This window comes from Sapajus apella, unplaced genomic scaffold (genome assembly GCF_009761245.1).
Source record: "Sapajus apella isolate SASKATOON/1434 unplaced genomic scaffold, GSC_monkey_1.0 scaffold172, whole genome shotgun sequence".
In the NCBI taxonomy this organism is placed as follows: domain Eukaryota; kingdom Metazoa; phylum Chordata; class Mammalia; order Primates; family Cebidae; genus Sapajus; species Sapajus apella.
Window position 1 is genome coordinate 75,557 of NW_022437112.1, and position 12,780 is coordinate 88,336.

Here is a 12,780-nt window from a genome sequence, read left to right on the forward strand (position 1 = left end):
GTATTTTTAGTAGAGGCAGGGTTTCACCATGTTGGCCAGGATGGTCTTCATCTCTTCACCTCATGATCCACCCGCCTCGGCCTCCCAAAGTGCTGGGATTACAGGCGTGAGCCACCGCGCCCAGCCCTTTTTATTACTGTTTTATGTAGCTGGTATGACTCTTATTTATAATAGAGGTGAGCTTGCAGCCGATTCCCACTTTTCAAACCCAAAGCAAGCATACTGCTGCGGACATTTTGAAGAATTTGGCAGAAAGTGTTTTCGTTTCATTAATGGCATAACCTCCTGCCTAACCACATTCCAAAATGCTCAGTCATTGTTTGGTTGGGGGAAAGCGTTTACCTTCTAAAAGTCTATTATAGAATTTTTAAGGGACTGCCTGTTTTTATTGGCAATTTATGATCCCTTTTAAAAACCACTTAACCCTCTCTGGCACTATTAAACCAAATTCATGACCCACCCAGATGTTGCCAAAGGTAAAACTCTCTGAGATTCATAATGGACAGTCAGCTGGGAGAACATGCCTAAGAAATTAATAGTTCATGTGATACCAACATTTTAAAACAAGGAAAATGTAGAAAACATTGCTTGCTTTTTATTTCTTCTCTGATATTACGGTTTTCAATCTGGGGCAGGTTCAAGCAAGTTCAGTCAAAGAAAGACATTTGTTGCAAAGTTGTCTTCAATCCTCTCATGTAATTTCTCATAGTTGGAAAAAACACTCAGTTATGGAGTTGAGGCCTGCTTCGTGCTTCAAAGGACACCATCAAGAAAGGAAATGACAACCACAGAGTGGGAGGCAATGTTTGCAAATCATGTACCTGATGAAAGACTTGTGTCCATAATATAGAAATAATCCTTTTAACTCAACAATAAAATTACTTTTAAAATTCTATTTAAAAGTGGGTAGGAGCTGGGTGCAGTGGCTCACGCCTGTAATGCCAGCACTTTGGGAGGCCAAAGCAGGCAGATCACCTGAGGTCAGGAGTTTGAGACTAGTCTGGCCAACAAGAATAAACCCCACCTCCACAAAAATACAAAAATTAGCCAGGTGCAGTGGCACACGACTGTAGTCTCAGCTACGAGGGAGGCTGAGGCAGAGAATAATCCGGGAGGCAGAGGCTGCAGTGAGCCAAGATCACGCCACCGAACTCCAGCCTGGGTGATGAAGCAAGACTCCGGCCAAAAAAAAAAAAAAAAAAAAAAAGTGGGTGGGGCTGGGGCGGCCTCTCACGCCTATAATCCCAACATTTTGGGAAGCTGAGGTAGGTAAATCACTTGAGGTCAGGAGTTCAGGACCAGTCTGGCCAATATGGTAAAACTCCGTCTCTACCAAAAATACAAAAAATTAGTTGGGCGTGGTAGTGTTCGCCTGTAATCCCAGATACTTGGGAGGCTGAGGTATGAGAATTGCTTGAGCCTGGGAGGAGAAGGTTGCAGTGAGCTGAGATTGTGCCACTGCCCTCCAGCCTGGGCAACAGAGCAAGGCTCTCTCAGGAAAAAAAAAGAAAAAGAAAAAATAAAAACATAAGTGGGTAAAGGATTTGAATTGTACATCCCTTCAAAAAAGATACACAAGTGATCCATAAACACATGAAAAGATACTCAATATTATTAGCCATCAAAGACATGCAAATTCAAGACACCACCAGAACACTTACACACTGCAGGGGGGAATGTAAATTAGTTCCGCCCTTGCAGAAAGCAGTTTGGACATTTCCCAAAGAACTAAAACTAGAACTACCCCTTGATCCAGCAGTTGCATGACTGGGTATCTACCTAAAGGAAAAGAAATCATTCTACCAAAAAGACACCTGCACACATATGTTTCGAGCAGTACTATTCACAGTAGCAAAGACGTGCAACCCAGGTGCCCATCAATAGTGGATGAAGAAAATGTGGTACCTATACACAATGGAATACTACACAGCCATAAAAAGGAACGAATCATGCCCTTTGCAGCAACATGGATGGAGCTGGAGGCCATTATTCTAAGTGAACTAACACACGAACAGAAAATCAAATACTGCATGTTCTTACTTATAAGTAAGAGCTAAACATTGAGTACTCACAGACATAAAAATGGAGAAAGTAGACCCTGGGGACTCCTAGAAGGGGGAGACAGGGGGAGCAAGGGTTGAAAAACTAACCATTGGGTACTATGTGGGTGACAGGTTCAACAGAAGCCCAAACCTCAGCATCATGCAATATACCCATGTAACAAACCTGTACCTGGTGCCCCCTAAATCTAAACTTTTTCTTAAAAACTTACCATTAGGGCTAATGCCCTTTTTGGCCTTAGCCCACCTACATCCAGTTGAATTAAAAAAAAAACCAAAAAACTCACCATTAGATTGACTTTATACCCACTAGGATGGCCAGCGTCAAAGTCAGAAAATAACAAGCGCTGGTGAGGATGTGGAGAAACTGGAGCCCTCCTAGAGTGTTGGTAAGAATGTAAGATTGTGCAGCCACTGTGGAAAAGTCAGATGGCTCCTCAGAAATGGGGTTCTTCATAATTCTTAAGGATATAAAGGGGTCCTGAGACTAAAAATTTGAGATCCACTCCTTAATGAAAATATTTTCTCATATGTAACTTGTATTTGTTGAATTCTTTTCAATTGTTGTATTCAACTAACAGAAGAGACATCATCTCTCTACAGAGAAGTTGATTTTTGTCTTTATTTTCTGAAGCCAATGAGAAAGACACATAGAGCCTCCTGTAATAGCCACTGAATTTTTTTTTTTTTTCGGAGTCTCGCTCTTTCACTCAGGCTGGAGTGCAGTGGTGCTATCTTGGCTCACTTTCACCATGTTAGCCAGGCTGGTTTCGAATTCCTGACCTCAAGTGATCCACCTGCCTTGGCCCCCCAAAGTGCTAGGATTACAGGCATGAGCCACTGTGCCCAGTCATAGCCACTGAATTATAAGAGACAGGATAAAACCCAGATGATGACAGCATGTAACAGACATGCTGAACAAACTTGTTTGCTAACATGGAGTTATAGCTACTTGTAAGCTGATTTAAGTGCTTTCCTTTACCATATTGTATGCTACAAAGTTAACTCTGAGATCTAAACTGGCTCCAACTCTATTCAACACTATGTACTAACGATACGTAAGACATGGGCCTGTTTTTTATAAGTAAAGTTTTATGGGAACACAGCTGCTTCTGTTCATTTAAGTATTATCTGTCTGTTTTCTGCTTCCTTGACAGAGTTGACCTGTTGCTACAGAGATGTGTGGCCTGCAAAGCCAAGAATATTTAGCATGTAGGCCTTTACAGAGAAAGTTTGCCAAATCCTGCTAAATGATATGAATTAGACCCAGATTTTGCAGAAATTACAAGGGTTAGCTTGCAGGAAAGAGAAACAAAAAGTAGAAATGGGCAGATCTGGGTTCAGGGAGACTTGCAATTCTGGGGTGAGGTCACTGGCCAAAGGGGCAAGATCAAGTTCAACAGAGTCCTGAGGGCTAAGTCTGACATCTCTTGCAAGCATAGAAATTGGTTGGTATGGTGAAAGTTAGGGAGAAGACTGTTGAGCTACTTATGGATGAGGAATTTCTGGGTCATCAGATACTGACATGTCCTGGCCCTAAACTCTGATTCTTCCAGCTGGTGAAGACATCCTGAGTACTGCCTCCGGCCCAATGAGAGCTGAACGCAGAGGCAGAAGGACTGTAGTGTCCATGACAGGGAGAGGCTGAGAAAGGTGGCAAAAGACACACAAAACAAATAAAAAGAGAGGAAACCTCCAAGTTTGACTCAACCACAGAGAAGTGAGAAAGGCCAGCTGAATAGAAATGCTTACAAAATAGTTCTTTTTTTTCCTTAAAGGAACTGACAGCTTTTTAAAGGAACTGAGAAATTGGGCAACAGACTAGAGCTGAGTTAAAAATAGAACCATCGATAAAGAGTCCATCATCCCAAGTAGACTAACTATGTTATGTGTTACAGCTTCTCTCAAAAGCAAGGGACCAAGCAGCTGGCACTTCACCTCAGTATCAGGGGACTCAGCCCACTTTCAGATTACCTTTTATATAACTTAAAATGTTCACGACTCTTCGCACTCATCTGCAAATACAGGGATAAGTTTTTAAGGCTTTATTTTGACACCTGTAAAAATGGTGCCCGGTTCTGCAACACCCAGCTGTGGGGGGACCCCACAAGAGCCAAGGCAAGGGTCTGAAGCCTCAGCATGTTCTCATATAAACATGAATTAGAAAAGAATTAGAGATACAGTTACATAGTTATTCCTATATATGCATAATCATGAATAATCACATAGCTATTCATATATAATCATAAATATATACATTCATATATTCATATGATCTTTAATCTTACTAATAAGTCTCAGATCAAGAAGTATGGGACTGAAGTGGCACTGGAAAAAGAGGTGACACTAAGGCAAAGTGCTCTAAGTCCTCTGTCACGCCCGCATAAGGGCTGCTGGAGGGCGCCTCGGCTGTGCGACAGTGTCAGCGCTGTGAAAGCACCTGCTGTTCAGCCAGCTCGGGAAGGAGATGTCCAAGATGGCCAAGACGTCTCCTTCCTCAGGGGAGTGAGGAGAAAACTCTGCTTCTCCAAGCTCTCGTGGTAAGCCTGACCGCGGACACCCGGGGACTTAACTGTCTCTGTGTGGTGCTGTGCTTCAGTGGTCACGTTCCATGGCTACTTTCAAGTTCTGCTTCTGCACCTGGTTCCTCTTTTTCTTAGAAGATAAGAATTAATAATAGTAACATAAATCTTAGTGACTTTGTTATTTCTTGACAAGTATGAAAAAAGTGCTGATGCCTTAGGTTTTCTCCTTGCCTCGGCTTCTTCAAAGTCCTGGGCCCCTTGTCTCCAAGACACGTGATTTACCTGACCCTACCACTGACCACCATGACCTCACCCTACCTGCCCTGCCCCCTGCTTTGTACTCAGTAAAAGTCAGAGTGTCCAGGCACTCAGGGCCACACTGGACTCTGCAATTTGGTAGCAGTGGACCCCTGGGCCCAAACTCTCTTTTCTCTGTCTCTGAGTCTCATGTCTTTATTTCCACAATTTCTCATCTCCACACCAGCAGAGAGGGATTCACGGGACCCTGTAGGGCTGGGCCCTACATCCAGCCAAACAAAAGTGGCTTATATAGAACAATTAAAAATCCATTACAGGGCTGGGCGTGGTAGCTCACGCCTGTAATCTCAGCACTTTGGGAGGCCTAGGCGGGCAGATCACCTGAGGTCAGGAGTTCAAGACCAGCCTGGCCAACATGGTGAAACCCTGTCTTAAAAAAAAAAAAAATCCATTACATAAAATATATACTTATTCATATAATGACTAGATTACCATCTATTATTAAGTAGCAAACATAAGAAAATGTACCATTATTTATTAATAACAGGCACTGTATCAAACATAGGAAAATGTATTATTATTAAGTAGTGCTATCATTGCTTAGATTTCACAAAAATCACCTGAGATTCAGGACCAGACTCTAACTTCAGGTCAATTGGAATTTTTGCCTGTTTGTTTTGAGACCAAGTCTTATTCTGTTGCCTGGACGGAAGCACAGTGGCACAATCACAGTTCACTGTACCCTCAATTTCCTGGGCTCAAGTGATCCTCCCACCTCAGCCTCCAAGTCGCTGAGACTACAGGTATGTACCACCAAGCCAGGCTAATTTTTTATTTCATAATTTTTTGTAGAGACAGGGTCTCACTATGCTGGCCTGGGTGGTCTCAGATTTCTGGCCTCAAGCAATCCTCCTACCTCAGCCTCCCAAAGTGCTGGGATTACAGGTGTGAGCCACCATGCCCAGCCTCAATTTGATTTTAAGGCTAATTTGCCTAACATTGGCAGTCTATTGGAAACATACACAGAAAATAGGGGAAAAAAAGAATGTCGCTTTTAGAAGCACAACTACCTTTGAAGAAGAGATAATTGACTTGAATGGAAACCTTGATGTTGCACTGGGTACCCCAGTGGGCTGGATATGTGCTTTTGGAGCAGAAGCCGGAGAGGGCTGGATAGATTTTCAAAATCAGTGAAGGAAGAGAAGAAGGAAACTCCAGGGAGCCAAAGAAGGGTGAGAAACAGGATCATGCATTGTAAACTCGTTCTCAGCTTTCTCCCTCAGCACTGTATTTTGCAGTGTCTGTTATGCTACGCTGGGAAGGCTGCATCGCCGTGGTGTGTTTGCTTGAAGGTTGCAGAAGAGGGTGGCTTTCATTACAGATTGTGGGATGTTTGTGGAAGCAGAAAGCCAAAATACAGGGCTTCTATGAGAAAGTAACTAACATTCCTTCTAGCCCCCAGGGAAGTCACAGAAATTGGGTAACAGATTTGAATTTCCATGAGAAGTAAAAACACGAGCTCGAGACAATTTTATCTCCACCTCAGGGTGCCAGGGGCCCCAGCCAACACTGGCACACGAATGTTCCTGTACGAACATGCACATACACAAACACACAATTTTCTATACAGCCTTGTCCAACATCACAATTTAGACACAAAGGGATTTGCCTAAATTACACAGGGACAAAATATGAGTGTCAGGGCCAGACTTGGAGCTTTTAGAACTCTGGTTCATCTATGTTCCATCTCTGTATTCATCCATCCATTCATTCACCTAACGTCCATCCATGTATCAATCCGTTCATCCATATTCCATCATCCATTCATCCATCTATCATCCTTTTATGTATACAACTGTCAACCCATCTATTTGTTAGCTATTTATTCATCCATCCTAGATCTACCAATTCATTATCTATTCATCTATCTATCCAACCATTCACCACCCATCTATTCATTCATTATCTACCTTCATTCACTCATACATTCATCTATACCTTATATATTCATCCATCCATCCATCCATCATCTTTCATTTATCCATCTCCACGCATGCATCCATCATCTATTTATTCATCATAGTCTTTGGTGATGGTTCTGAATAAGAAAATCCTTGATAATCTGATTAGGAGTTGGTCCTGTCCTTGATTAAGCCCAGCAAGCTGGAACCTGGACACAGGACAGGTTCGTAAGAGTGAGGCCACACTGGAGCAACTCTGGACATAGGCAAAGTCCTGCCTAGGGAAATACAGTATTAGTAGTTCCCTCAAACAATTGGAAATAGAATTACCATCGAATCCAGCAATTCCACTCCTGGGTATATACCCAAAAATATTGAAAGCAAGATCTTCATAGCAGCACTACTCACAATAGCCAAAATATGGGAGCAACCCAAATGTCCATAGATAAAAATAAATAAGTAAAATGTAGTATATGAATGCAATGAAATATTATTCAGCCTTCAAAAGGGAGAAAATTCTGACATATGCTACAATATAGATAAATCTTGAGGACATTATGCTAAGTGAAACAAGCCAATCATGAAAAGACAAATAATATATGATTCCATTTATATGAAGTCCCTTGAGGAGTCAAATACTTGGAGACAGAATGTAGAATGGTTGTTGTCAGGGGCTGGTGGAGAGGGAAAATTAATACCTAATAGGGACATAATTTTTGTTTAGGGTGAAGAAGGTGTTTTGGAAATAGGTCATGGTGATAGTTGCACAACAGTGTAAATGCTCTTAATACTACCAAATTGTAGAGTTTAAAATAACTTAATTGGTACATTTTATGTGATGTACATTTTACCACAGTTTTGTAAAGTTTAGCCTCAGGCATCAAATGGCAAGAATTTAGGGGGAAAGAGTGGAGGGACATAAAACCTGTGTGGGACACAATCACATAAGCAAGAGGGAAAAGCAGAAGGAAGAGCGATAGCAAAAGATTCCTTTACTGTTGACCTACATGAGCCACCAAACTAGATTTTTGATGTTATATGTTGCTCATATCACAGTGGGCCTTAGAAACTGAGATGAAAAGTCAAGAGGCAGCTTTGCACAGAGGAGACCATCAGGACAGAGAACCAGAAGCCTGTTATGCTGATCCCCAGCTTCCCATATCTCCCCATCCCCCAATGGTGCTAAATGCTTCTAAATCCTTGGTTTAGAAATGGAACCATCCTCATTTCTATTCAGAGGTCTGGAGGGATAAAAACTTGCTTTCTCATTTAGGCAGAAGAAACTCAATTTTGGTCTCCTCAAATATACAAAATAGATAGACTGACAGATGGATTGATGGATGGATAGATAATAGATGACAGACAGATGAATGGGTGGGTGGATGGATGGGGAGATGGATGGATGTGTGGGTGAGTGAGGTAGGTAGATGGCTGGCTGGCTGGTTGGTTGGCTGGCTGGATGGATGGATGGAAGGATGGATGGGTAGATGGATGAATGAATGACAGATGGATGAACTAAAGGATGGATGGAATGGTGAATAGGTGGATGAGTAGAGGGGTGAGTGGGTAAGTAGTGTGGGTGTGTGGATAAATGGATAGCATGATGAATACTTGGATGAGTAGGTGGGTGAGTAGCATGGTTTGGTGGATGGATGGATGGAATGATGGATGAATGGGTGGCAGATGGATGGGTGGTTGGAAGAAATGATGAATGAATGGGTGAGTGAATGGGCAAATGGGTACATGGGTGGGCAAATAGATGGAATGATGGTTGGGTGGGTGACTGGCTGGCTGGCTGGCTGGCTGGATAAGTGGGTGGATGGATGAATGGAGGGATAGGTGGGCATATGTGTAGATTGTTAAATGGGTAGATGGATGTATGGATGCGTGGGTGGGTGGGTGAGAGGGTGGGCGAATGGATGGCTGGCTGGGTGGATGGCTGGGTGGGTGAAGGAGTAGGTGGGCATGTGAGTAAATGAATGGGTGGGTGGATGGGTAGATGGATGGACGGATGGATAGGTGGGTGATTAGGTGGATGGATGGAATGATGGAGGAATGGATGAATAAATGTGTGGGTGGTGGCATAGAAGCTATAGTTGCGTGTGTGTGTGTGTGTGTGTGTGTGTATGCACATGTACATTTACGCTTATAAAATAATGACAAGGTACAGAATTAAAATTTATGAGAAATCTAAAATTCCCCTCCTTTTCCTCATTTTTACTCCTTCTATTCCTTAGTATTTGTCACAGCTGTAATAAAACTGAACACATTTGGTCTGACCTCTTTTCATTGTGCCTCGTTTCTAACTGACAAACAGAGAACACGACCAAAACTCCAAACATTAGCAAGAGAAGGTCAAGACAATGGAGTGGACTAACCGGTACCTTAAACGGCCCCAGGGAATCCCGAGCTGACACTGCAAAGGCTGGTTCCAAGCTCCACATCAGACTCTGTCCACTTAGCAGCATTTAACCTGCAAGCTGAGAGGATTACATGCCATTAGTCTCTTAGCTGCACAAGCCCAGACTGGCTGAGTTCCTAACTGAAGAAGCTGGCATTTGTCTTCAAAATTGGCATTTGTCTCCGCATTCATTTCCAAAATAGGTGAATCTCTTTAGGATAAAAGCCTTAGAGGGAATAGTGAGAGACAGTCTCCACAGCTGAACGTGTAACCTCCAAAGTGCTGCTGCCTCCTCTGTGTGCTTAGCAGGTACCTGGGCTGTTCCTTTCATGAGTTCTGTTCTACACCCGTTGCAGGGGCACCTGAAGGCACAAGTCTGCATTTGTACTACTGCAACCTGCCCTTCCCGTAGGAAGGTCACATTGTAACCCATTACCCCCATTTTTCTAAGAGAAAGAGAATGCCTTTTTAAAATTATTTTTTCCTCTTCCCCGTTAGCCACTTCCTACTTAGGTCTTTAGAAATGCAATTATAACCTTTTACCTTCCCTTCACCAGAAACGCCTTATATAGCATGTCTGTCTACTATGTGCTTACTTAAACGCTCCAGAGCTTCTCTTCCACCAGGAGAGTGCCTTGAGAGATCACAGTCGGCTTATAACCAAAAGTATGCCTAGGAAGCCCTCCCCCACCTGGAGAGTATCCGCGCACTAGGAAACCCTCTCCCACCTGGAGAGTATCCGCCCACTAGGAAACCCTCTCCCACCTGGAGAGTATCCGCCCACTAGGAAACCCTCCCCCACCTGGAGAGTATCCACGCACTAGGAAACCCCCTCCCACCTGGAGAGCATCCCGAGGAGATGGTCAATTGACAACCTATCTCTGTCTGTGAGTGCACCAGCTCAACCACCCTGCCAATAGAGTTACATGACCCCCCACCTACCGGCCCCTTCCCCCACATTCCATTCATGCCAAGTCCCCCATTTAAAAGCCCCTACTTTCTGTAGCCGAAGCAAAACAGTACCCTTAAGGCAGGAAGCCTGTACTTCTTGCCCTAAACTAGATTTCAAATAAAAATCACTTTCTTTACCATACCTCATTCTTGTTAATTGAACTCTGTGAGCAGTGAGCAACTGAACCTGAAATTCAGTTACAACACAGGGACTGATGTCACTACGGGACCAGGAATTCCTTAAATGGGAAAACGGCTTGAGTCCATTCAGCTGGACTTCAACCCAGAATTCACCCGAAATAAGGCCCCAGACCTGGCCACACTCAATCTATCCAATGCAGGGAATCATGACCACATTTCCAAGGCTGTCTAAATTTTTGTGCTTCTTAACTTGAGGTCATTAATCCCCACCATCCAGGATATACTAAAAATTAATAGAGGCCGGGCACAGTGGCTCACAGGTGTAATCCCAGCACTTTGGGAGTCCCAGGCGGGTGAATCACTTGAGGTCAGGAGTTCAAGACCAATCTGGCCAACATGGTGAAACCCTGTCTCTACCAAAAAACACAAAAATTAGTTGGGCATGGTGGCAGGCACCTGTAATCCCAGCTACTTGGGAGGCTGAGGCAGGACAATTGCTTGAACCTGGGAGGTAGAGGTTGCAGTGAGCCAAGATCGTGCCACTGCACTCCAGCCTGGATGACAGAGCAAGACTCCATCTCGAAAAAAAAGGAAATAAAAACAATAAATAAAAATTAATAGGGCCAGGCATGGTGGCTCACGCCTGTATTTCCAGCACTTTGGGAGGCTGAGGGAGGAGGATCACCTGAGGTCAGGAGTTTGAAATCAGCCTGGCCAACATGGCAAAATTCTGTCTCTACTAAAAATACAAACTTAGCCAGGTGTGATGGTGTGCCTGTAATCCCAGCTATTCAGGAGGCCAAGGTGGGAGAATCGCTTGAACCCAAGAGGCAGAGGTTGCAGTGAGCTGAGATTTCACCACTGCACTCCAGTCTGGGCAACAGAGCCAGACCCTATCTCAAAAACAAAAACGTTGATAGCATTCTTTCTTTTTCTCAGTGTTTCCCCGAAGCTCCCAGGCAAATACAGTGGCTTTAGCTCAGAGGCAGAGAATAAAAGCATGTAAGCATGTAGTTCTTTCCTTCTTTTTTTTTTTTTTTTTGAGGTGGAGTCTTGCTCTGTCGCCAGGCTGGAGTGCAGTGGCATGATCTCGGCTCACTGCAACCTCCGCCTTCCAGGGTCAAGCGATTATATTGCCTCAGCCTCCTGAGTAGCTGGGGTTACAGGTGTGTACCACTATACCCAGCTAATTTTTGTATTTTTAGTAGAGAGGGAGTTCCACCATGTTGTTCAGGCTGGTCTCAAACTCCTGACCTCGTGATCCACCCGCCTCGACCTCTCAAAGTGCTGGAATTACAGGCATGAGCCACCGTGCTGGGCCATAGTTCTTTCTTAGGATCTTAGCATGTTTGTCTTTGGGAAAAACAGAGTGAAACGCTTTAAAATTACTGAGCACCGGAAAAGTATGCTAATCATTAATTGGCCTGAAAATCATGTTTCTCACGTAAGCTAGATTTATTATACTTGGCAACAAGTTGAGAAGAAAATAAGTGGGTTATTATTTATATATATCGGCTCTATTATTAGTAATATTCAGAGTCCTATAATACGTAGGTGAGTCTGCCTTTCAAAAAGAAAAAAGAAAGCAGTGAGGGGCGGGGGCACTACCATTTATGAAGAAGCTTGTCTACATTAGGCAATAAGCTGGTCCCAAATTCCCAAATGAAATCCATGTTAGTTTTGTAATGTTATAAAAAATCACCATAAACGTATGCGCCTAACACAAAACAAATGTATTCTATTACAGTTTTAGAGGTCAGAAGCCCTCCACGAGGCTCATGGAGATAAAATTAAGGTGTCCACCAGGCACAGTCGTTCACACCTGTAATCCCAGCACTTTGCGAGGCTGAGACAGGAGGACTGCTTGAGCCCAAAAGTTAAGGACCAGCCTGGACAATATAGCAAGACTCCCCATCTACAAAATACACCAAAAATGAGCCGAGTGTGGTGGTGCATGCCTGTAGTCCCAGCTACCTGGAAGGGTGAGGTGGAAGGATCACTTGAGCCCAAGAGCTGTAGGCTGCACTCCAGCCCGGGTGACAGAGAAAGATTGTCTCTTACCCCCTCAGCAGTGCTGGTTCTCTCTGGAGGCTGTGGGGAGGATTGGTTTCCTTGCCTTTTTCAGCTTCCAGTGTTTCCAGGTTCATGGCTGTCCCTCACTCGCATCTCAGTTCCCATTTTCATGTCTCCTCCAATTCTGACCCTTCTGCCTCCCTCTTAGAAGGAGCCTGTGATGGCTTTGAGGGCGCACCTGGACCATGCAGGGACCTCTCCCATCTCAAGACCCTTAACCTTATCACACCTGCAAAGGCCGTTTGACCATGCAAGGTCACCTATTACCAGGTTCCACGGATTCAGATATGGGTGGACATCTTTGGGGAACACTTATTCTGCCTATCACAGTAGCCTATAAACTTTTGTTCCCAAAACTCTTTGAAACCACTGTTGTCTCATTTATCAGGCAAAAACACTGAGACCCAGCC